We start from the raw sequence: 22,051 nt of genomic DNA, 5'->3' as shown, positions 1-22,051 counted from the left end.
TACAACTAGGCAATGTTCGTTGAGAGTGAAGTTCCACTATGACGCTTATAGAAAGGCATCGGTTGCTGTGGGTTTATGGGAATGACATACAAAACCCAACTGCTCCTGCTTGAACTGTAAATGTATGTTCATGGCTGTGAAAATTGGAAAGGAAGACAGAGTCAAGGGCAAATAGGGTACTAGATAGAGCTCAGCAATTGGGGAGAAGAGACAACCAAGCCCCATACCACACTTTGCTCAGAGTGGCCCAAGAACTGAGTGATTAGCAGTCACGTGATCACTAAGTGCTCAGGCTCGGAAGAGGCAGGGGACCGATGCTGCCACACAAAAGGAGTGGCTTTTTTTTTTTTTATAACCACAAACTTCAATTTTACTTTCAACCAAAATAAGTATATAAGTACCTGAAGTGGACTTGGAATTAGCATGCTGGCCAGACTTAGGACATATATTGCTGGGAAAAAAAAATGCTACACTGGATTGAAGGTGAATATTTCAACAAAAGCTGGTTTGGTATTTTTATATCTTTTAATAGGCTTTTCAATTTTACCAGAGTTCTGCTTTAAATTCTCTTCAAGCATGATTTCCGTCTATGTTCTGAAAACAGTAATAATGTACTAACAGCATCAATAATTACATTTCATAGACCCACTGCTATACCAATGAGGAATTAAAGTCCCATTCTAGGAAAAATCTATCTACAGCACTATGGTGGGCACAATTGTACTAATCTTTGACCTATTTACAGATGTTCCCTGCTTGTCAAATTCATAATCAAAGTCACTGGTCAGAATCTTAGAAAAAATTTCTTGTCTAGGGGACATGACCCTAGAAGCTCCTTTCTCATTGGGATGACCGGTCCTCCCATCATCCCTGTGTAGCTCTGTGTTTGACATCACATCCATGGAACAGTGGGTGTCAATAATCTGAATTAGCAAGAACTTCTTGCAAGTGTTTTCTAAACTCTGCCTACACCAGCTCTGCCTACCCCCATCCCATCTTCTAAACTGCTCCACACCAGCATGTCTTTTGAGCAGTAGAGTACGAGCTGGTGTGCAGTGAGTACAAGTGCTGCCTTTAAGACAGCTGCTGAATAGCAATGTGAAATTATAGCAGGCAGTGACAGAGGACCAAATGCTCCACCTGACACCGCCCACACACCATCCTAAAAAATGTCAAAGCAGGAAACATTCCAATGCATTAGGTGTAGTTTCCTTTGGGATGAGGAACGATTGGGAAAAAAAATGTGCGGTGCAACCCTCAAAGATCAGGAAAATTAGAAAAAATGATTGAGGACATCACATGTATTGCATCTGATTTGGAGGCCGAAGACAGTTTGAGAAGGAAATGGGGACCGACAGGAAAAATATATTATCTTATCTGTTAAGTAATCCCGGAGTGGGGCTTTAATTCCAATTGGCTAATGCGATTCAGTGCATTCTGTGCTTTCACTTACGGAATAAGCCTTCCAATCTCAAGGCTGTATTTTTTTTTTTTTTTAACGTCAGTCAATATGACAATGTCCACTCAATTGGAAATTAAAATGCACTTAAGTCTGATTATGAGAAGCACATATATCAAACTTAAGTGGTAATCTACAAATTAATCTGTGCATAGCCTTGTTTTATACTACGAAGTACTGTAATTAACGACAATGAAAACATAAGGCATAGTGAAAAAAAAAAAGATAGATATAAAAAAAAGGGAGATGCATATTTATTTTGTAACATGCTTTTATGAGATCTAAATGCCTTGAAGAACAAGTGCACTTAAAACCCAAGAACTGTGAAGGCATAATTACAACTAGAGATTACTGCACTACACACTGAATATGCTCTCCTGTAAACCCCATCTCAGAGTTTGTAAAGCGCATAAAAAAATAAAAAAAACTTACTGTACAATTTTTTTTTTTAGTCTATTGAGGGCAAGAAAATTAATCAGAAAGCCATCAGTATGGGAAAGGTAAAGGCCAGTGCCAAGAAAATAGCAAGGATCAATTTGGTATTGCAAGTTAGGGCAGAAAATTACTGAAGGGAAAGCTGGAACATGAAAAAGTGATGGGCCTCAACTAAACTTAGAGGGAAACCAAACATCCTCGTGAAAACTGTGTGGGAGAACAAGTAACCAAATAAGAGAATACTTGGACCAACAGCTAAGGGGGTCAACTATCAAAAGTTTTTGTAGTTAGGTGAAAGTCTAACATACAAACTCTTGACTAAGAAAAGGAAGCCAGGACAGACCAGATGTGTCCATAAAAGCAGATCAAACAGTTAAGAGCTGAAGGCCTAGTTAGAACACAGTTAATCCTCAGATTCAGGGGATTGGAGGACCAAAAACATAAGGTATGTCAAATAGGAAAGAAATCTCTAAAATGATGGGAATGGCTATTCAAGCCCTTTGTGCGTAAATAAAATGGGGAGATAGAAGGAGAAAAATGCAATCTTAAAAACAGTCTAGGTAAAGAGTATCACTTATATATTAGAATGGGCAGGAGTAAGGATGTAGAGCAGCGTTAAAAGGCAAATACATCAGGCGTAAAGAATGAAAGAATCCATGCAAAGCACATCCAAGTGTTTTCAAGGATGTGGTGACCAAAACAAAACCTGCTTGACCGAGACTGGATATATGAATTCAGAAATCATACTTACTGCTCAGTCACAGTAGATTTACTGTGAGAGCAGCAGCTGCAGGCTTAGCAACGTAGATAGCTTCTGGGTTTAGAGCGCACATGTGCAGACACCCCCGCTGACCCGATTGATTTTGTCAGCAGGCGTCAGCCAATGATTTATGGCTGAGACCTGCTGATCGGCTGTGCCCAAGCACAGATTCCTGTGTTTACAAACATACAGGACTCTGTACACAGCAGGGGTCTGGCTGTTTCTTCTCCCTGTAAAGCAGGGGGAAAAAAATGGCCAGATCTTGGTAAAAGCAGCACATATTACACTTAACAGTTAACCCTTTGATTGCAACTTGATGTTAACCCCTTCCCAGCCAGTGTCATTAATAGGAGTGACCATGTACAGTATTATGTCTGATCACTAGCGATGTCAGTGTACCTCCCAGCAAGAGTCTGTTGGCGCCAGATTGCCCTTTGAAACTATCACAGTCCCACTATAAGTCGCTGATCACAGCCATTACCAGTAGAGTGTCAAAGCTGTGTAAATTCCAGTATATATATTTTATTTGCGTACAGTTTAGCATGACCGAGCAATTGCCAGTTAAAGTAGCAAAAAACGCCCTGGTTATTAAGGTGGTAAAACCTCCCGGAAGTCCATCAGTTAAAGTTTGTGTTTGTAATGAGCATAATGCACCTTGAGAGTCAGAGTAATGATACCTTTTTGGAGCACTAGGATTAAAGTGACTGTAAAGTCTAATTTTTATAAAAAAAAAAAAAAAAACAAACATGTTATACCTCCTCTGAAGCTGGTTTTGAACAGCACAGATCCTCTCCTTCTGGGGTCCCTCTTTGCTGCTCCTGGCCCCTCCCTCCTATCAAGTGCCCCCACAGTCAGCAGGTTCCTATGGGGGCACCCAAGCCGAGTCACAGCTCCGTGTGTCCATTCAGACATGAACCCCTGCCCCCTCTCTGCCCTGATTGGCTGATCGTTTGATAGCCGCGGGAGCCAATGGCGCCGCTGCTGTGTCTCAGCCAATCAAGAGGTGTGTTTCGGACGGCTTAGACATTCGTGGACATTGCTAGAGAGAGATGGGGCTCAGGTAAGTAATTAGGGGGGTGCTTGGGAGGCTGCTACACAAAAGGTTTTTTTAAGTGCGGAAGGAACTGAAAGATCTCTTTCCAGAGGCTTTTTGGAAACCTCAATACTGTAATTTGAATATCCCACTAAAGGGGAAGAGCACATTCATATAATACCAAGTTCTCCAGAGATCTTCTGGAATACAGAACAGGAAACTTTTCAGGAGGAAAGAAGCGACAGATTCCACTGGAAGCAAAAATCGGCAAAATAACAGCATACTGCATACGCCCAATCTTGAATTCTTCAGCTGATAAGAACAATCACAAGCCAAAATGGGAAAATGAGAACATGAACTACGAAGGAGTTCCCGGAGATCCTCTTATCGGGGAACGGAAAAAGGAAAATATACTCAATTGCAGAATAGTGAGTGTGAGAGACATTGGGTTTGATTTACTAAAGACAAATAGACTGTGCACTTTGCAAGTGCAGTTGCTCTACAGCAGGGATATGTAATTAGCAGACCTCCAGCTGTTGCAGAACTACAAGTCCCATGAGGCACAGCAAGACTGACAGCCACAAGCATGACACCCAGAGGCAGAGCATGATGGGACTTCGTAGTTCTGCAACAGAGGTCCGCTAATTGCATATCCATGCTCTAGAGCTTAGTAAATTAGGTAAAGTTGTACTTTGCAAAGACGACCCAATCACATGCAAGGAAAATAAAAGATAAAACAGCATTTTTTCTTGCACATGATGATTGAAGTCAGCAGTTTCCCCTCATTTATTATGCTCTGGAGCAACTTCTCTTGTAAAGTGCACGGTCTATTTGCCTTTAGTGAATCAACTCCACTGGCTCCCAGTGCAAATATCGAAGGCATTTCACCAAGTGAAGCCAAGAAATAGAAGGCACTAGGGAGAATCTAATAGTTTGTGCTGTGGGTAGAAAAAAAAATACTGAAGTACACTAGAGTGTAGTGTCACAAGGGTAGCGGAACAGTGGAAAATAGTTCCCGTTTTGTGCAGGAAATCACAAAAAACCCTGCAATGAAAAGGGCTAAGCTTTGTAAAGAGTACAAACTGAATTATAGAAAGAAATCAGTTTAAAGAGAAGTGTGAGATAATACAAATGTATTTCTATTAGGGTAGGAATTCGAGGTGTCGGGGTATTGGATACCCAAGTAATTTTAGAACCAACACCAAGAGGTGCAAAGATGCCAGAAGAGACACTTGAAATGCCAATAAAAAAAAAAAAAAAAAAAAAGGAAGATGCCAGAAAAGAAAGGAAAATTAAAGATGCTTGAACTTTGGAGTAGTTCCACATGGGAGATCGTGAGCATCAAAACAGCTAGTGATAACAGGACTGTGTACAAATCTGAATAGAAGAGGATTTGTGGCTTTGCAATCCGATTGAAGTCACAGCTCTGAGACTTAATATCTGGAATAGGTTGATTCCCAAATTGTAGAGGAGAATGCACTGCATCTATCAGAGGATCAATAACTTCTTACAAAGAGTTGATTTAATGGGACCTGCTGAAAAACAGGCCCTGCAAGAAAAGTCTGTCAAGGTTCTGAATCAGAGATAGCACTACTGGGAACCTCAGGCACACTTTGGGGTAGAGGTGGCACCACATTGTGCATAAAAGCCTTACGGGTAGGATTTTGCATTAACTGTGCACAGACTAACACAAAATCCAAAGTGGAACTAAAGGTCTATTGAAAGTATGTGAGGGCACAGACTCACACTACGGAGCTGGATAAGACTGGAGAGAAGACCCTATAGTAAAACAGGTTCCAGGGTTGATATTGCAGGAGTCCGTTCCTTCTAGAAGGCTGAGATAATGCCAAAAAAAAAAATGTATGGCCTGAGGTCATCCATTGCAGTGGGCGTGCCCTTGTAAAGACATGTTCACTGTGCATCCTGGCAGGCCATTAAAATATACACCAGAAACCAAAGGATCCACTCATATCAGGGAAGCAGGAGCAACAACAAGACAACACTTCTTTTAGGCTAAAAAGGCGAGAGAGAAAGCACTGATAATGCATGTGTAAAACTCTACCTAGAGGTGCCTTTAATCTTAATCATCACTGTGCCAATATTTTTTTTTTTACGCAATTGTAAAGGCATAATGAGCTAGTATACATAGCATATTAGCCTGTTATGAATTACCTTAGATCGAAGCCCCCGAAGCGGTCCTCATACACTGCTCCAGCTGGTGACATTGCTCCCGGAGTTTCTTCTGCTGTGATTGGCCAGAGCCACAGAGATGTTACTCCCGCGTGGGAGCCGCCGGTAACGGCATACAAACTAAAGCAACAACACGAACATGCCATTGCTTCAGTGCGCATGTGCCGATGACGTTGTCACATGCAGCTTACCTGTAGCAAAAAGTGGTTTAAAGGGTTTACAACCACTTTAAAGACTGAGTCCACCTGAGCTTGTGCTGCAGTTCTGAACCTGTACAGCACTTCGTAGCCGACAGTAGAAAATTGCCTGGAGCATTCACAAACAAAACTGACTATAAGTCACTTTCCAGTGATATCCCATTATCTGATAATATAAGAGGAAACTGAATATGGCTATAAATGGCACAGTGGTTCTCCTTTAAAAAGTCTGTTTGTACAGACTGGGTCTCTGCAAAGGTTGCACACGGCTCTAGAATTGGACCCCATACACACTATTAGATTTTCTGCAGATTTTTGTCTTCAGATTTACCAAAACCATTTAATGAGGTCAAACCTTAAGAGTTTCAATTTGTATGCAATCAAGCAGGCCCTTGCACTACATGGTATTCGTAAACTTGAAGACAAAAATCTGCAGAAAATCCAATAGTGTGTATGGGGACTTGGAGAGCATCTTGCAGCTAACACTGTACATGGAAGTCAAAAAAAAAATTGGGGTGCAGCTCTGTGACTTAAGGTTACAAACCAGAGTAACTCACAATTGCCAGTTCAATAGGTGGGAGTAGAGACTTCAAAAGATATGCTGAGAAATAAAATGCATATGCATAAAGGCATTACTCAAAGTGAGACTTGAGAGACTGGGGTATACTAGAGACGCAGTACCTCAGGTCTAGAAGACACAAAACGTGGAGTTACTTGTTCGAAAGCGACTTCCCAGGTATCTTTACCGCAGGCATACTTAAAAGCAAGTCAAAAACCAACACGGCTGTGGGCCTGGAAATGTCTCTGCGGCTCACAGTACACAAGGGTCTGGAAAGCACCACAATGCAGAGGCCAGTGCCCAAAGGTCACAATTCAGGCAATTTTCACCCCATCCATGGGCTTCTTCAAAAAGCTGATCTTCAGAGACTGGGTCACACCAAAGGCTATGCTACGGCTATGAAACTGGGGAGAGGTCTGTAGCAAAAACAAGATCTGAAAAGTGCCACATGTGGAGCTCAGCGCCCAAAGGTCGCGGTCACATTTCAGACAGGACCCGCAATCCTCAGGCCAGCAGGGTCTGCGTACAGCCTCCGAAAGCTATTGCTGAGAAAACACTGATCCGAAGCAACTATCAGAGCAATCAAAGTCTTGACTGAAGTTAAAGAAAGAATAGCCACAGTGCCAATATCCTGATTGAAGGGGGAAAAAACAGCCATAAAATGTATACCATACATAAACAGAGTGTTCTATAGCAGAGCTGAAGAAAAGGCTTCCAACCTCCAGGGACACAAGGGGGAAATTAACAATTGGAGGGGTTGTACGCAGGCTGGCTTAATGTCTAGTTGCCAGTGTCCAAAACCTCCTGAAGGCAGCAGCATACCCCACATGTCCAAGAATGTACCAGGATACTGTGTTCCTAAGTCAAAGACAATTTGTATTTTTGGACAGTAAAATTTTTTACTTTAAGTCTATTGAGGAACACAGGAAGGGTTTCACTTTTAGGTTATACTGCCACTTACAGGAGATACACTGGCAAAAAAAAAAACAAATAGCAAGTGCAAAAAAGGGAATTTTAACTTAAAATAACCCCACCCACTCCATTCCACTAAAAAGCCTAAAGCACCATATGGACAAACCTCACATCAGCTGAAGCCTAAACATTCCAATAGTAAAACCAGAACATGTGAAACACGAGGAGACGCTTGATGCAGGAAAGCCCTAAAGACCAGGGAGTTTCGAAAGTTTTCTGAATATGGACATGGCAGAAAAATCTGAGAGGGACTAGAGCCAGAGGGGACCAGTGTCAAAATAGGATATTGCTTCGGAAAAAGGAACAGCTATCACACTGAGCAGTGTTTTGCATTTCCTGTAGGCCATCAGCATACCTTTTGTCCCAGCTCACTTGCACCTGTGATCGGACATAAAGTGGAAAGAACACCAATGGTGTGCTCGCAGAATTGGGTGCAAAGGAATGGGGTTTTGCATGTCCAGAACACAGGAGCTGCTATAACTCAGGAGCTGACCATGCCTCTATAGCAGAAACTAGCCAGAAGTGCAGCAAACATGGTGTGCAGGTTTTCTCCCGATGTGGTGGGCGTAAGTGCATTAGCCAAGAGATGTGTTGCAACTCCGTTACAATCACAAGCAGCATGGGGGGGGGGAGAAAAACACCAGATTTAAGATTAAGTGTAAATATTTATAGCACCAAAGGCCATCAGACAAGCATAATGGGGAGTAACAAACTGATTTACTCTTACCTGCACCTATGTTTCCGCTGTTCCAAGATATAAAATTAAAAGATTTTTTTTTTGCCCAAGTCCAATCACCTGAAGTTAGCTTGCATATAACCCATGGTGTACAAAAGAGGTAGGCAAACTTCGGGCTGTCAGTTGTTGCAGAACTACAAGTCCTATTGTGCCTCTGAGTTGTGTGTGCACCTGACAGTCTTACAATGCCTCATGGATTTTGTAGCTTCGCAACACCTGGAGGGCCAAAGTTTGCCTAACCTTGGTCTATGCCCAGTATCTTGTACTATACAATCAAGATGATCCTGTTTTTGCTCTCAGGAAGTTTTTAGACTTGGGGGCCTTCAAAAGCAGGTCGAGTGAGGGTGGAGAAACACAACAGATCAGGTGGTAGCCTTCCAAATTTTGGAAACAGTAGCCGAAAAAAAGCTCAAAGATTTATCAGGTCTTGACAAGGAAAAAGTGGAACTAGATCTTAATACTATAAGCTTGGATCTGTTTGAGCCACCCAGAAATGGTGGAACAAGAAACAGACTCCATTTAACAGAGGCTGTCGGTGATGACCGAGAAAGTCAGTCCATGTAATGGAAGCAGTGGCTGCGAGGCACACATGTATCGCACAATCTACATCCAGGTGATAATGGGAAAATATCCTGTTAAACTGGAGCCAGAGGAACAATGTACTGGTTAAAGTGGTTGTAAACCCTGTTACATCACCTTTACCTACAGGTAAGCCTATAAGTTTAGGAGATATTCACTGTATCCGCATGTGCCAACGTCATCGGCACATGAGCACTGAAGAAACGGCCCGCTCGTGCCATTTCTTCAAGAACTGTGCCGTTACCGGCGGCAAGCACGGGAGTGACGTCATCGTGGCTCTGGCCAATCGCAGCGCCAGAGGCTGCAAACCCAGAAATAACTCCGGGAGACATGTCGCGGATTTAAGGTAAGTATTTCATAATGAGCTAGTATTTAATGCATACTAGCTCATTATGCCTTTGTCTTGCAGGTTTTTTTTTTTTCCTCGAGTTTACAACCACTGAAAGGCAGAAACTACCCTTGGGTAAGAAGGAAGGCCCGGGCCTCAATATCACCTTGTCCCTATACAAAACCAGTCAGGGTTTTTTTTGTTGGATGAAAGAAATGTCTAATGGGTTCAAATAGTTTCAGAAGTGGAGAGAACCAGATTCAGATTTTTTGGAGTTGCAAGGGAATGGCAGAGAGCACCATATGGGAGACCCTCTGCACAAAAGGTCCTAATCAAAGAGTGAGGTTAATGTCTTTTAACCGCTTCCCGACCACCTCACGTAGATATACTGTGGCAGAAGGACACATACAGGCAGATTAATGTACCTGTACATTGCCCTTTAAGAGGCGGCTTGAGGGCACGCGCCGCCGGGAGCTCCGTGAGCGTGATCGCGGGTCCCGTGGACTCGATGTCCGCGGGGATACCTGCGATCGTCTCACAGAAAAGGAAGAAAGGGTAAATGCTAATGTAAACAAGCATTTCCCTGTTCTGCCTAATGACACTGATCACCAATCCCTGTAATTGGGAGCGGTGATCAGTGCTATGTCACACATAGCCCATCACAACCCCCCCAGTTAGAATCACTACCTAGGACACACTTAACCCCTACATCACCAACTAGTGGTTAACCCCTTCACTGCCAGTCACATTTACACAGTAATCAATGCATTTTTAATCGCACCAATCTGTATAAATGTGAATGGTCCCCAAAATAGCACCAAAAGTGCCCGATCTGTCCACCATAATGTCGCAGTCACAAAAAAAAAAAAAAAAAAATCACTGATCGCCGCCATTACTAGTAAAAAAAAATTAATAAAAATGCCATAAAACTCTCCCCTATTTTGTAGACGCTATAACTTTTGCGCAAACCAATTAATAAACGCTTACTGTGATTTTTTACCAAAAATATGAAGAATACGTATTGGCCTAAACTGAGGAAAAAAAATGTTTATATATTTTTTGGGGATATAGCAGAAAGTAAAAAAATATTGTTTTTTTCAAAATTAATTGCTCATTTTTTGTTTATAGCGCAAAAAATAAAAACCGCAGAGGTGATAAATACCACCAAAAGAAAGCTATTTGTGGAAAAAAAAAAAAGACGTCATTTTTGAGAGCCACGTCGCATGACCACGCAATTGTCAGTTAAAGAGATGCAGTGCCGAATCGCACAAAGTGCTCTGGTCTTTGGCCAGCCAAATGGTCTGGAGCTTAAGTGGTTAAACTAGATCAGAAAGGGCAGGAGCCTGACTCAAAATACCGGTCCAAGGAGAGGATACATCCCACAAAGATTATGCTAGAGTGAAACCCCCGAATCTCATCATATAGAGTGAAGAATGACTTCTGTGTCCAATGATGGACCTTGTGAAAAGTAGACAACTTTGCTTTTAGCATCACTGGAATCAAAGTTCCTTGGCCCTCAGAAAGTTGGGCTTCAACAGCAATCCTGTTAAAGCCAGGGTCAGAGAAACAGGATGGCAAATTGGTCCTTGGGAAGGATGAGCCTGATCCTCAGTGACAAACAAATTGGTTTGTCCAGATTGTGGCACCAGCCACAAATATCTTCATATTAAATTATTTTGAATTGCACTCATGCTAGGAATAGAATTCAGAGCAATGCTCTTGTCTTGCTTATATTACAGTGCAACGAAATTAGCAGTAACTGCTCTGACCAATTTGCACAGTAATTAAGCTTCTGGACTGCCTCCCAAGATTGGCCAAACTGTTGACCACCACCAGTTTCTGTTGAACTACAATGATGGCAGATGTGGTATTGCACAGATCCCAACTAAGAAAGTGCGGCAAGATTTAACTCTCTCAAGGCTGCAATTGAAACAGTGTGTAGCTTGTGCAGGGTCCATATGTTGCTGTGAAATAGTAGGTATTTTAAAATAGGGTAGGTGGTCATCTCTGTAGTTTAATGTATAGTAATAGCCCAAGCACAGTTTGAAATGGTAATAACTATTTGGGAGGTAGTGGGAGGACCCATGTAAGGGAACAAAACCGGCAGCTATAAGCCAAGTACAATCTGGAGTTAGTTTCTATTTAAGCTTGCAATAGCTGAAGGATTGTATGTCTTCTTGTAGGGAATGTCTGGAATACGAGTGTTGTCTTGTCCAATGAAGATGTGGCAATTAGGCATTTTTAGCTCTCTAAAAGGGATTTTGACCGATTAGACATGATTTGATAAAAAGACACGGCCATGACCAGGTAAAGGGCAGGACCCACTAGAGAATAGGGCTTATGAAAAGGCTTCCAACCACTTATTGGCTGGGTCATTGAAGATAGGTGTATCCTCCTCCGATTTAGTAAGCATCTGGTTAACTTGGGAATTGGCTGTATCCACAATGGACCTCTTCTGCACCAAATCCCCAAAGAGATACAAGTCTAATAAGTTTTTTGCTCCCTCTTCAAGTTTTCAACCTCCATAGCGAAACAGCTGGAAAAGTGGGTACAAAGGGAAAGTATTTGGGGCCTTAGGAGTTTTCTGGAGACAGTTACCAGTAGATAACAGGCTGATCCTCTAGTTTTAGAATTTATATACTGCATCAATAAAAGTTAAAATGGTCACCTTTAATTTGGGAGCAACAGAAGTAGACGGACTCCTTAGGAAAATCTCAGACTGGAGAGGCTCCAAAAGTCACTAAGGCCAAGGGCAAATCAGATATAGAATCTGCAGGAGAGGGTGCGAGAACGTGCTTGGGGCCTCTGCAAACAGTTAGCAAATAACTGGGTGATTTGGGCCATACATTCTTGCATGATCGTGGTAAAGGCCTCAGCCATAGGGCTGAGAATGCAGCAACATCCGATGGAGCTAAAGAGGACCTCGAGGATGCAAAAGACTAAGGGCCAGTTCATACCACATGCAGTCCAGTGCGTTTTTTTCTGCATCAAAAACGGTTATATGGTTTTCAATGGCATAGTTCACACCAGTGCATGCAGAAAAGCATCTGGAACGCATCCGGACTGCATTTCTATGGTGTGAGGGCACATGATTCCAGGCTTCAGACATCAACGCTGGCAGTAGGCAGCTCACAGCCCCAGAGCCATTTAAAGAAAGTGAGCTGGGGTCACCTGATACAGCCGGATATTCCCCCTGTATCTGGAATCGGACATGTTGCGACTGTGTAGTGGTAAGGCAACATATAGGCTCAAGTTAAAGCTTTAGGTACTCGCCAAACCAGGAAAGCTGGTTGCAGGTGAGGGTCACTGTTGGTGAGCAGCAGGAATAGGAACGGATCAAAGTTTCACATGCACACAAAAGCAACAGCAGGCGAATGTTTACTGGAAAAATGCACAGAAAGAACGCCCAACACTCTACCCCACATATGATGTCAGCGCTCAATCCCAGAGCTTTATCCCCTTCCTCTGCAATTCTAGCTAAAGCAGATAAAAAAAAGACACCCAGTGGCCTATGTAAGCGAGGTAGCTCCAGGTGCTTGGCCAGACTAGCTAACTCAGGATTCCTTTTTTATTTTTTCAACCAGTGGATTACCCCATCAACGCATTTGCTGTGGATGGGGGATTTCTTTCAGCTAAGCTACTGTATTCTGCTGCCAGGGAAAGCTCCTCACCAGAAGAATACACTGATCAGTGTCGCCAACTATAGCCAGCGGCACCAATCTTTCGAGAAAAGCCTGAGAGGGTGGTTGTACCCAAGTCAATCGATAGATCGACATCGGTACAACCAGCTAGCGCAGTGGTCATCAACCCTGTCCTCAGTGCCACTAACAGGCCAGATTTTAGGTATTACCTTAGGGAGATGCAGACTAGAATACTGCAATCATTGAGCAGCAATTGATATCACCTGTGATGTATTTTAGTTATCTTGCAAACCTGGCCTGTTAGTGAGCCCTGAGGACGGGGTTGAGGACCACTGAGCTAGCTCATACATTGAAATTTGATCGGTAAATGCTGAACCTTAGAGCCATCCTGACTAGCAGGATTTGTAGGGCAGGCAAATGGAATGGCGTCCAACATAACGAGCATTAAGATGGCCGACAAGCTGAGGCCCATCAAGCTTTACTGCCCTTGCTCTGGCCCCAGCCGCACCATAGGTTTAGGTGGAACACATACCAGTATTATGAGCTCTCTTCCTGTTGCCCACATGTCTTGGTGTCCCGGAAACAAGCGAACAGTAACCCTTTTCTTGAGCACCATTTTTTTCTCTTGAGCACCATGCTTCCAGGGCCTACCTGAACCAGCGGCGCCCCGAGGAGGGGGGGCATGTGCCACAAGACTTTGTTAGGGGAAAGCACACAGGGAGGCTGTCCTATGAAGCCTGCAGCTGGTGGGGTATATGGTTGCATAACCTTGGGCTGTGTATTAGCTGCGAGACCGGAGAACCAGGGAGATTTTCCCCACTGGGCCCTGTCCTTAGCATGCCAAGCCTCAAGTGAAGACTGCAGTGGCAGCTAGGCAGGGTGGCACCTGCAACAAGCATGGTAGCCTGAAACAAAATAAACATGCGTTTAATCCTGTTCGTCTGGAGGAAACACAAGAACTGAGGTAGTGAGGTATGCAACAACATTTTATAATGGTGGATGATGCATATTTTGTTTTAGGTGGGAGGAGCCCCATCTCTCAGATGCTGCCCTGGAAGAGGACTTAGGAAAAAGTGGCAACCAGTCCCAACCTATAACTAGCCTTTGTAGTAAGGTGCACATGGAAGGGCAACACACATCAAAGGTTTCCCAGACAGCAAAACAACCAAATTGAGTGTTTAACAATTCATGTTAAAAACACAGGGTTTTGTTTGCACGTGTGTAAGCCATAGTGCCTACCTCAAGGCTCCTCTGTAAGAGAAGCCTTGATGTAGGCAATACGGCTTATGCATATATTTGCAAGTGCGTGCAAACAAAACCCAGTGTTTTTAACATGCATTGTTAGACAGGGCCAATTTGGTTGTTTTGCAGGCTAGCTGGTAAGTGTGCTGGGTAATCTTTGTTTAGATCCACTGTATATGGCCGGCTTTAGTCTTCAGGGACAATACAAGCAGCTCTGAACATGCAAAGTGCTCTGCAGCGAAAGTTTCCCAGAATAAAGGCTTGAAAGCACCCCATGTGGAACAAAGTGCCCAAAGATCACTTTCAGGATATCACTGCAATATCCAGTTCAGCAACGTCTGGCATGGTACTCCAAATGTTTACTATAGTCAGGTTTTTATATTTTGTTTTTGTAAAAACTTTCTAGATCTGCTTTAAAAAAGTTATTTGGAGTTGGGCTTTAGTAGCTAATGTCAAGTCCATCTACTAAGTCCGTCCATCCAACACTACCTTCTCCAGACAATGCTGCTGTCCAAAAGTGGCTTGGGTGCCCTTCGATTTATAAAAGAGCCACCCCTAAGACAAGAAGGGTTACTGGCCAGATCACTCAATCAAAATAAAAAGGAAAAGAAAGCTAAACAGAAAAAAGAATACAGGCACAACATCTAAGGACTGGTAAGCTGTAATATATTATATTTTTCAGTTTAGATACAAAAATAAAGATTTCTTTTTGGGTAATAATACAATTCATGCCTTGTTTATCCACATATACACAAGAAATGCCCAGTTAGGACCGTGACCACTGCCTACACCAGAAATTATTTTCAGTGATATAGTGGGTATAATATGTAAAACAGCTATTTGGTGCACACAAGAACACCTGCACTCCACTGCCTTTATACTACTCTTCATTTACACTGTATAATGTTTGGTACCAGCAAGGTGGGTCACATAGCTTTACAAAGGGTGCTGAAAGCATTGCTTCAATCATTTAAAAAAACATATGAAAATCTACTTGTTTAAACCTTCTGGAAATCTCTTATATAGTTTACTGGCTGAGAAAAAAAAAAAGTTGAAATTTCCTTAAACTTTCTTTCTGAAGGCCGTTACACAAACTACAAAACTCTCTAAAACTGCTACTAATCTAAAGATTTCTTCTCCTAGACTGAGAGATCAGGTAATAATTGTACTAGGGGTCGACCCATTATCGGTGCGGGCGATATTTACTTTTTTTGACACATCGGTAACACAAACTTACCGGTGCCAGGGTGATGCTGCACACATCACCCTGGCACCGCTCTTTAGAGCAGACGGTTAGCTTTCTTGTAATGACAACCGATGTGGCTCAGCAGCCGTTTGGCTGTTATTACAAGTAGCTCAGCTTTGTTCGGGTCTCGGATCTAGGGATCCGGAAGCGATGTCATGACATCACTTAAGATTACTGGCATCCTAAAGGCGCCAGGTTTAAAAAATAGAAAGTGTTTAAAAAACGCCGACCTTGATGTTTTGAATACTGTACTTTCAAGTGCAGAGGAGGGGTTTGGGGTCTTATAGAGTACCCGTCACTGCCTATTACTGTCACAAGGGATGTTTACATCCCTTGTGATAACAATAAAAAAATATATATATATATATTTTTAAAAAGGACAGCATAAAAAAAAAAAAAAAAAAAAGTTTAAATATACAGGATATCATCACTTGATATCAGCCTGAAAAAACATGATATCAGTCAACCCCTAAACTGTACACTATCAGATCTGACTATATAAAGCAGGCAAATGGCTAAAAAGTCCAGTCATAACTAGGCTTATATAAGAATCTGAATATTCAGCTTTTTTTCTTAACACATTGACTGTGTCCCCAATAACCAATTAAAGGTATGTGAGATTAGGCATTTTAAAGGATTTGTACAGCCATACCCTTACATCAACCCCAAACCTTCCTCTAGAGTACGTTCAAGCATTACATTTTTCTGTTTCCTGATACCTTTCACCTGTAGTTTTATTAGTTCACTAGGTGTGTAAAATGATTGCAGGCACAGCTGCTGGGAGAAAGAATCACCAGGGTACCCAAGATTAATTCCTATTGACACAGGTAATGACTCTGTAGTCCAGCAGTAGAGAGATAAGGCAGGGCTAAGAATGCTGATTTGGATTTCAATGGCAGATAATCCCAAAAAAGGAAGTCAGGAAATCACTGGATTTTAGGTAAGATCATTGAGTCGTTCTGTATTGTCAGTGTTACATGTGCAAGTTTTACATTGTGACCAGATATAGGGTATGCTTCAAAGGGCAGTAAATGCCAGCCTTCAAATGAGACACACTCTCTTACAAATTCTTGCATTTTTCTTCTTGCACACCAACTGTAACTCAAAACACCAGGCAAGATATATATGTGCGGATGTGAACTAACCTACCCTATACTCCAAATTTAAGTGACACTTCAAATTTTTTTTTTTTTTTAAATAAACATGTCATACTTACCTCCACTGTGCAGCTCGTTTTGCACACAGTGGTCCCGATCCTCGTCTTCTGGGGTCCCTCGGCGGCTGTTTCGGCTCCTCCTCGCTTCTGATAACCCCCTCGGGGAAGTGCTCTCCCAAGGACGTTACACCTTTTGGGTGCGCTACCGAGACCTATATTTGGCGTCCATGGCCGCCTACTAAACAACGCGGCCCCGCCCCCTGGCCCTTGCATCATTGTAGTTGATTGACAGCAGCGCGAGCCAATGAAGAGCCGAGAAGACCTTGCAAAGGAAGAGCGCGTTCGCGGCACAGGACTTTCCAGGGCTCAAGTAAGGAAAACGGGGGGGAGGCGGCCAGTGATTGCAAGATGTTTTTTCACCTTAATGCATAAGATGCATTAAGGTGGAAAAACATGAACCTTTACAACCCCTTTAAGTCACTGACAGCATCAGTGAGAAAAAAAATTCAGTGGGCAACTATGCAGATTCACCAAACTCTGTATTTCCAAAAACCTAGATTACCCCCATCAAGGTGTGTTAAAAGGGGCAGACTGGCCACGTGCACTAATATTTTACACTACATGCCACAATTTTAAGGCCCGTACACACGATACGAAAATCGGAAGTAAAATTTAGTCCGAATGATCTGCAGATTTTCAGATCGTTAGTAAGGTGCTTTTGACGGTCTATTCAGATTTTTCGTACGACAAAAGATGGATGTGCAGACTATAAAATTTGTGTAAAAACAACGTTCGATTTTTGTTTAATTAGTACAGTTTTCGTATGGAAAAAAAAAAAAAAAAAAAAAAAAAAATCATAAGAGCAAAACTTTGCATGCTCAGAAACAAAAGAACACATACAAAACTATTTAACAAGTTACGTCACTTTTGAAGTTGAATTCTGTCGTACGAGAATTTTCGTATGGCGAGTAACCTCTTCACTTACAACATGATACTAGCATGCAACAAAAAACGGAGACTGTTGTTCCGAAAATCTGATCGTATGTACGAGGCTTTACATTAAAGGACTATCTTAAAGGAGGGGTATAGCCAAAGCTCGTTTGGCTGTATGTTTTCAGCAGAGAACGGGCTGAAGTGAGCTCTCTGCTGACGTAACAGAAATCAGTCCAGGAACCATGTCATCACGACAATGGGAGTCTGGATCCGCCAGGTGCCTGAACTGACATTCCGCTGAGCTCAGCGCTCCAGTGAGCAAGGAGGAGGCAAAGCGGAGAGCAGCTGATTGACAGCCAGCAGCTCTCTGCTCTGGGAGCTATCAGAACCGAGTGATCCGTGGTGTTCAAATCAATCGGTTCTCAGTGTAGGAGGTGTCGGGGGACAGATGCAGCATCGGACCCATGCTGCATCCACCTAAGTATAATTTTGGGGGGGAATCCTTTACTTCTCTTAAGTGCTGGATTTACCCATCTTCATCCTACTGAAAACCCACCGTGGCTGGAAGAGAAAAAAGCCATTGACGGTTACAAGCATGATGGGACTTGTAGTTCCGCAACAGCTGGAGGGCTACAGGTTGAGCACCCATGACCTAAATAATCCAACTCATTTCAGATCCAGTACAGCGTGTCAAAAAAATGGAGGATTTTTAAAGGTTTTAGGGTTTACAGAACAAAGAGTAGATTAAGCCATGTAGCCAAAAAGTTTTTTTTTCAGCTGCCCCTGAACTCTCCTCTATGTTATCTTATCAGTACATGTACACAGGGTCGTTTATAGTAGTTTCTAGGCAGTGGAGTGTAGAAGCATTTTTTGGAAAGCAAAAAAATGCATTCAGGACGGATGTTAAGAGGCATTTGAAACGCCAAATGCCTGTAACAGCTTGTAAACATGTGTAGACGCGGTAACTCGCATTTAGGAGCTTTTCGTTTACAAGCGATTTTAATTTTTGAAAATTGTCGGTTACTATCTCTCAAGTTAAATCGTTCAGGAGAGGTTTTAAAATGTCCCATGTACATTAAGCCTTAGGCCCCTTTCACACTTATGTCCGTTTTCACGGACTCCGCTTGCACAGCAGGGATCGCTCCGTTGATCCCCGCTGAGCCGGCAGATGACAAGTCAGTCTTTGCACACTGTGCAGAGATGGACCTGTCAGACCTCCATTCTGGGGAATCGGACAGATGGAAAATAGGGTTTCCATCTGTATGGATTTAGCGGTGGATCGGATGTCAGCGGTGACATGTCGCTCCATAGCAGTACATGGAGTATCCGTTCAGGTCAGCCTGAAAAACTGACAGGCGGACCTGAACAGTTTGTAGGTGTGAAAGAGCTCTAAAATTCATCTAAACTGAAATGTTAAAGTGGATGTAAACCCGATTCATGAAATTTGAGCTAGGCACATATCTGCAGTGTTTTCTGATCTCTCTTCATAGCCCTGTGTCTGGTAGCTTTGTCCTGCTCAGTTCTTCTGTTATCAGCCTGGTAACTTGTGACAAGCTCTTTGGAGAGGGTAGCCTGAAGTGTGCATCAGAGGAGGTTGCTATAAATAGATTAGCACAGAGCTAAACTATACACAGGCAACCTCTGCATGTGTGGGGAGGGGGTGTGTGCACGCCTTTCCTCCAATTAGCTGTCTCACAGTGTCTAACAATGATCCCCTACAGGGGAATTAGGAAGCAAAAATTCTAACATAACGTGCACTTTCTAAATAATATATCAAGGTGAAGACAGAAGATATACATGTAAAATTTAGGAAATTTGTGTCATCCCTGTGCATCATTTGAGGCTGTTCACTTGTTCACTGTGTGTATAGAGGTTTTACATCCACTTTAACCACTTACGGACCAGCCGCCGTCGTTATACGTCGGTACTTTGACATGGAATACCGTTGTTATGGCAGCAGATAGCTGCCATAACCTCGGTATCCTCTTAAACGGTGGGCAGTCCACTTTCAGATAAAAGTGGTCGCTGTGGCGGATTCACCGCAAGATCACTTTTATCGGCGGCGGGAGAGGTTCTCCCGCTGCGATACGGTCGTCTCTACTGCTTACCGGAGCCGATCTGATGTTCTCCCCTCAGTGGTATGGAGCCGAGTAGAGGGAAAGATGGCCCCCACTCTGCTCCATAACCTTGGATGACGGAAGGGACGTCAAACATCACTTCCCCCCAATGGTCTTAAAGAGGAAAAAAAAATTAAAAACATTTATTGCATTTAAGTCTTTTTGACCCCCAGATCTCACAATAAAGAGGTCCTGTCATACTTTTTTTTTCTATTACAAGGGATCTTTACATTCCATGTAATAGAAATAAAAGTGGCCCAAATTTTTTTTTTTTTTTTTTTTTTTATAAAGTACAGTGTAAAAACAAAATAAATAAAAAATTTCAAGTGCCCCGTCCCGCTGAGCTTGCACGTAGAAGCGAACGCATACGTAAGTCGTGCTCGCATATGAAAACGATATTCAAACCACACGTGAGGTATTGCCACGATCGTTAGATGCAAGAGCAATTATTCCATTACTAAACCACCCCTGAAACCCAAAACTGGTAACCTATAAAAAAATGTAAATGTCGCCAATGGAGATTTTTAAGTGCCAAGGTTTGTCGCCATTCCACGAGTGGCCTCAATTTTGAAGCAGGACATGTTGGGTATCAATTTACTCGGCATTATCTTTCAGAATATAGAAAAAATAATTGGGCTAACTTTACTGCGGTCTTATTTTTTAATTCAAAAATTATTTCCAAAAAAATAGCGCTTGTAAGACCGCTGCACAAATACGGTGTGACAAAGTATTGCAACGACCGCCATTTTATTCTCTAGGGTGTATGAAAAAAAAAATATATATAATGTTCGGGTGTTCCAACTAATTTTCTAGCAAAAAAACAAATCAAAACAGATTTTAACTTGTAAACAAGTTTGAAAAAAAGGCCCGGTCCTTAAGTGGTTAAAAGGAAATCCTTCCTCTCTACTTTATTATCCCTTTCATGCCTAAGCCTATTTCTTGTTGCTTACTAGTTAAAATCCGTATTTTTTGGAAGAAAAATAGTTAGAACCCACCAAACATATATTTCATACTTTCAAATGCAATTTTTTGGGGAAAGACACTTTCTTGAATAAAAAAAAACAAAAAAAAACAAAACAAAAACCGTAAAGTTAGCCCAATATTTTGTATAATGTGAAAGATCTGTGAATGCCTGTCCATTTTCATACAGCAAAATTAACTGTCACATAATTGAGAAGTAGGGTTGTCCTGATACCGATACTAGTATCGGTATTGGCACCGATACCAAGCATTTGCCCGAGTACTTGTACTCGGGCAAATGCTCCAGATACTTCACCCGATACCTGGACAGTCAGCGGTGATCGGTGAGTGGGGAAGTTACAAGCTTCTCCCCCCCCTCTTCAGCTGCTTTAGTGAAATCTATACAGCGGTGATCGGTGCTTGTAACTCCCCCCACACACGATCATCGCTGACTGTCACCGCATCCTCCTCCAGTCCACCTCCTTTCTTCCTCCGTGTCCCCCTCCGTTCTGCTGCTGTCCCCCCTCCGTTCTGCTGCTGTCCCCCCCTCCATGTCATCCTCCTTGCTTTGATGTATGAACAGAGTCAGTGATCACTGACTCTGTCCAGTCACATAACTGAAACATTGTAATCTCCTGTGATTACGATGTCTCAGTTTATGAATGGAGAGGAGCCGCTGTCTTCTCTCCATTCATTTTCAGTGCAGCTGAGGCTGCAGAGAAAGGAACTGGGGAATCTCTATCCTCGGTCTCTTTCTCAAGGGGGAGATTTCAGGGGGTCTATTAAGACCCCTGATATCTCACAAAGCCCCCCAACAGGGCTTATTAAAAAAGTATTGCAATAAATACAAAAAAAATTATTGTAAAAAATAATAAAAATTAAAATTAAAAAAAAAAAAAAAAAACACACACACAGATACCATCCACCCCCTCCTTCCCTAAAAAAAAAAAAAAAGCATTGTTAAAAAAAAAAAAAAAATTGTAAAACCCCCCCCCCCAAAAAAATACTGTCATGTGACATTAAAAAAAAAATATTGGTAATCGGTGAGTACTTGAAAAAAAGTATCGGTACTTGTACTTAAAGTGGTATTGGGACAACCCTATTGAGAAGTTATGTGGTCCACCTAACACAGACCTAAGTTATCTGAAAGACTTCTTAAAGGGTACATAAAGCCAAAGCTTTTTGTTAAAGCTTTGGACAGAATGTGGAAGGGTTACAGCCTCTGTTGGGTTTTATCACTGTGTTCTCGCTGGGGAGATTTTATTTCACTACTGGTTCTGGTGACCACTGTCTTTGGGACAAACTATGGTACTTAAAAATCTCCATAGGCGACGCTTTAAAAAAATGTAATGGTTACCAGGTTAGAGTTACAGAGGCGGTCTTTTGCTAGAATTATTGCTCTCACTCCGATGATCGCAGCGATACCTCACATGTGATTTAAACATTTACAGGTGCGGTTTACGTATGCGTTTTCTTCGCTGTGCGAGAACGTGGGGAGGGGGGCGCTT

The 22,051-nt window shown here is 42.4% G+C and overlaps 1 protein-coding gene across 4 annotated transcripts in view; it reads right to left on the bottom strand.

The window, feature by feature from the left end:
- The window catches only part of SP3 (Sp3 transcription factor), a 76,395-nt gene that overhangs the window by 13,385 nt on the left and 40,959 nt on the right, over positions 1-22,051 (bottom strand). The gene's annotated exons all lie outside the window — the stretch shown is intronic.

Source organism: Aquarana catesbeiana, linkage group LG06 (genome assembly GCF_042186555.1).
Source record: "Aquarana catesbeiana isolate 2022-GZ linkage group LG06, ASM4218655v1, whole genome shotgun sequence".
NCBI classification, from domain to species: Eukaryota; Metazoa; Chordata; class Amphibia; order Anura; family Ranidae; genus Aquarana; species Aquarana catesbeiana.
This window is presented reverse-complemented; position numbering and strand designations above follow the sequence as displayed.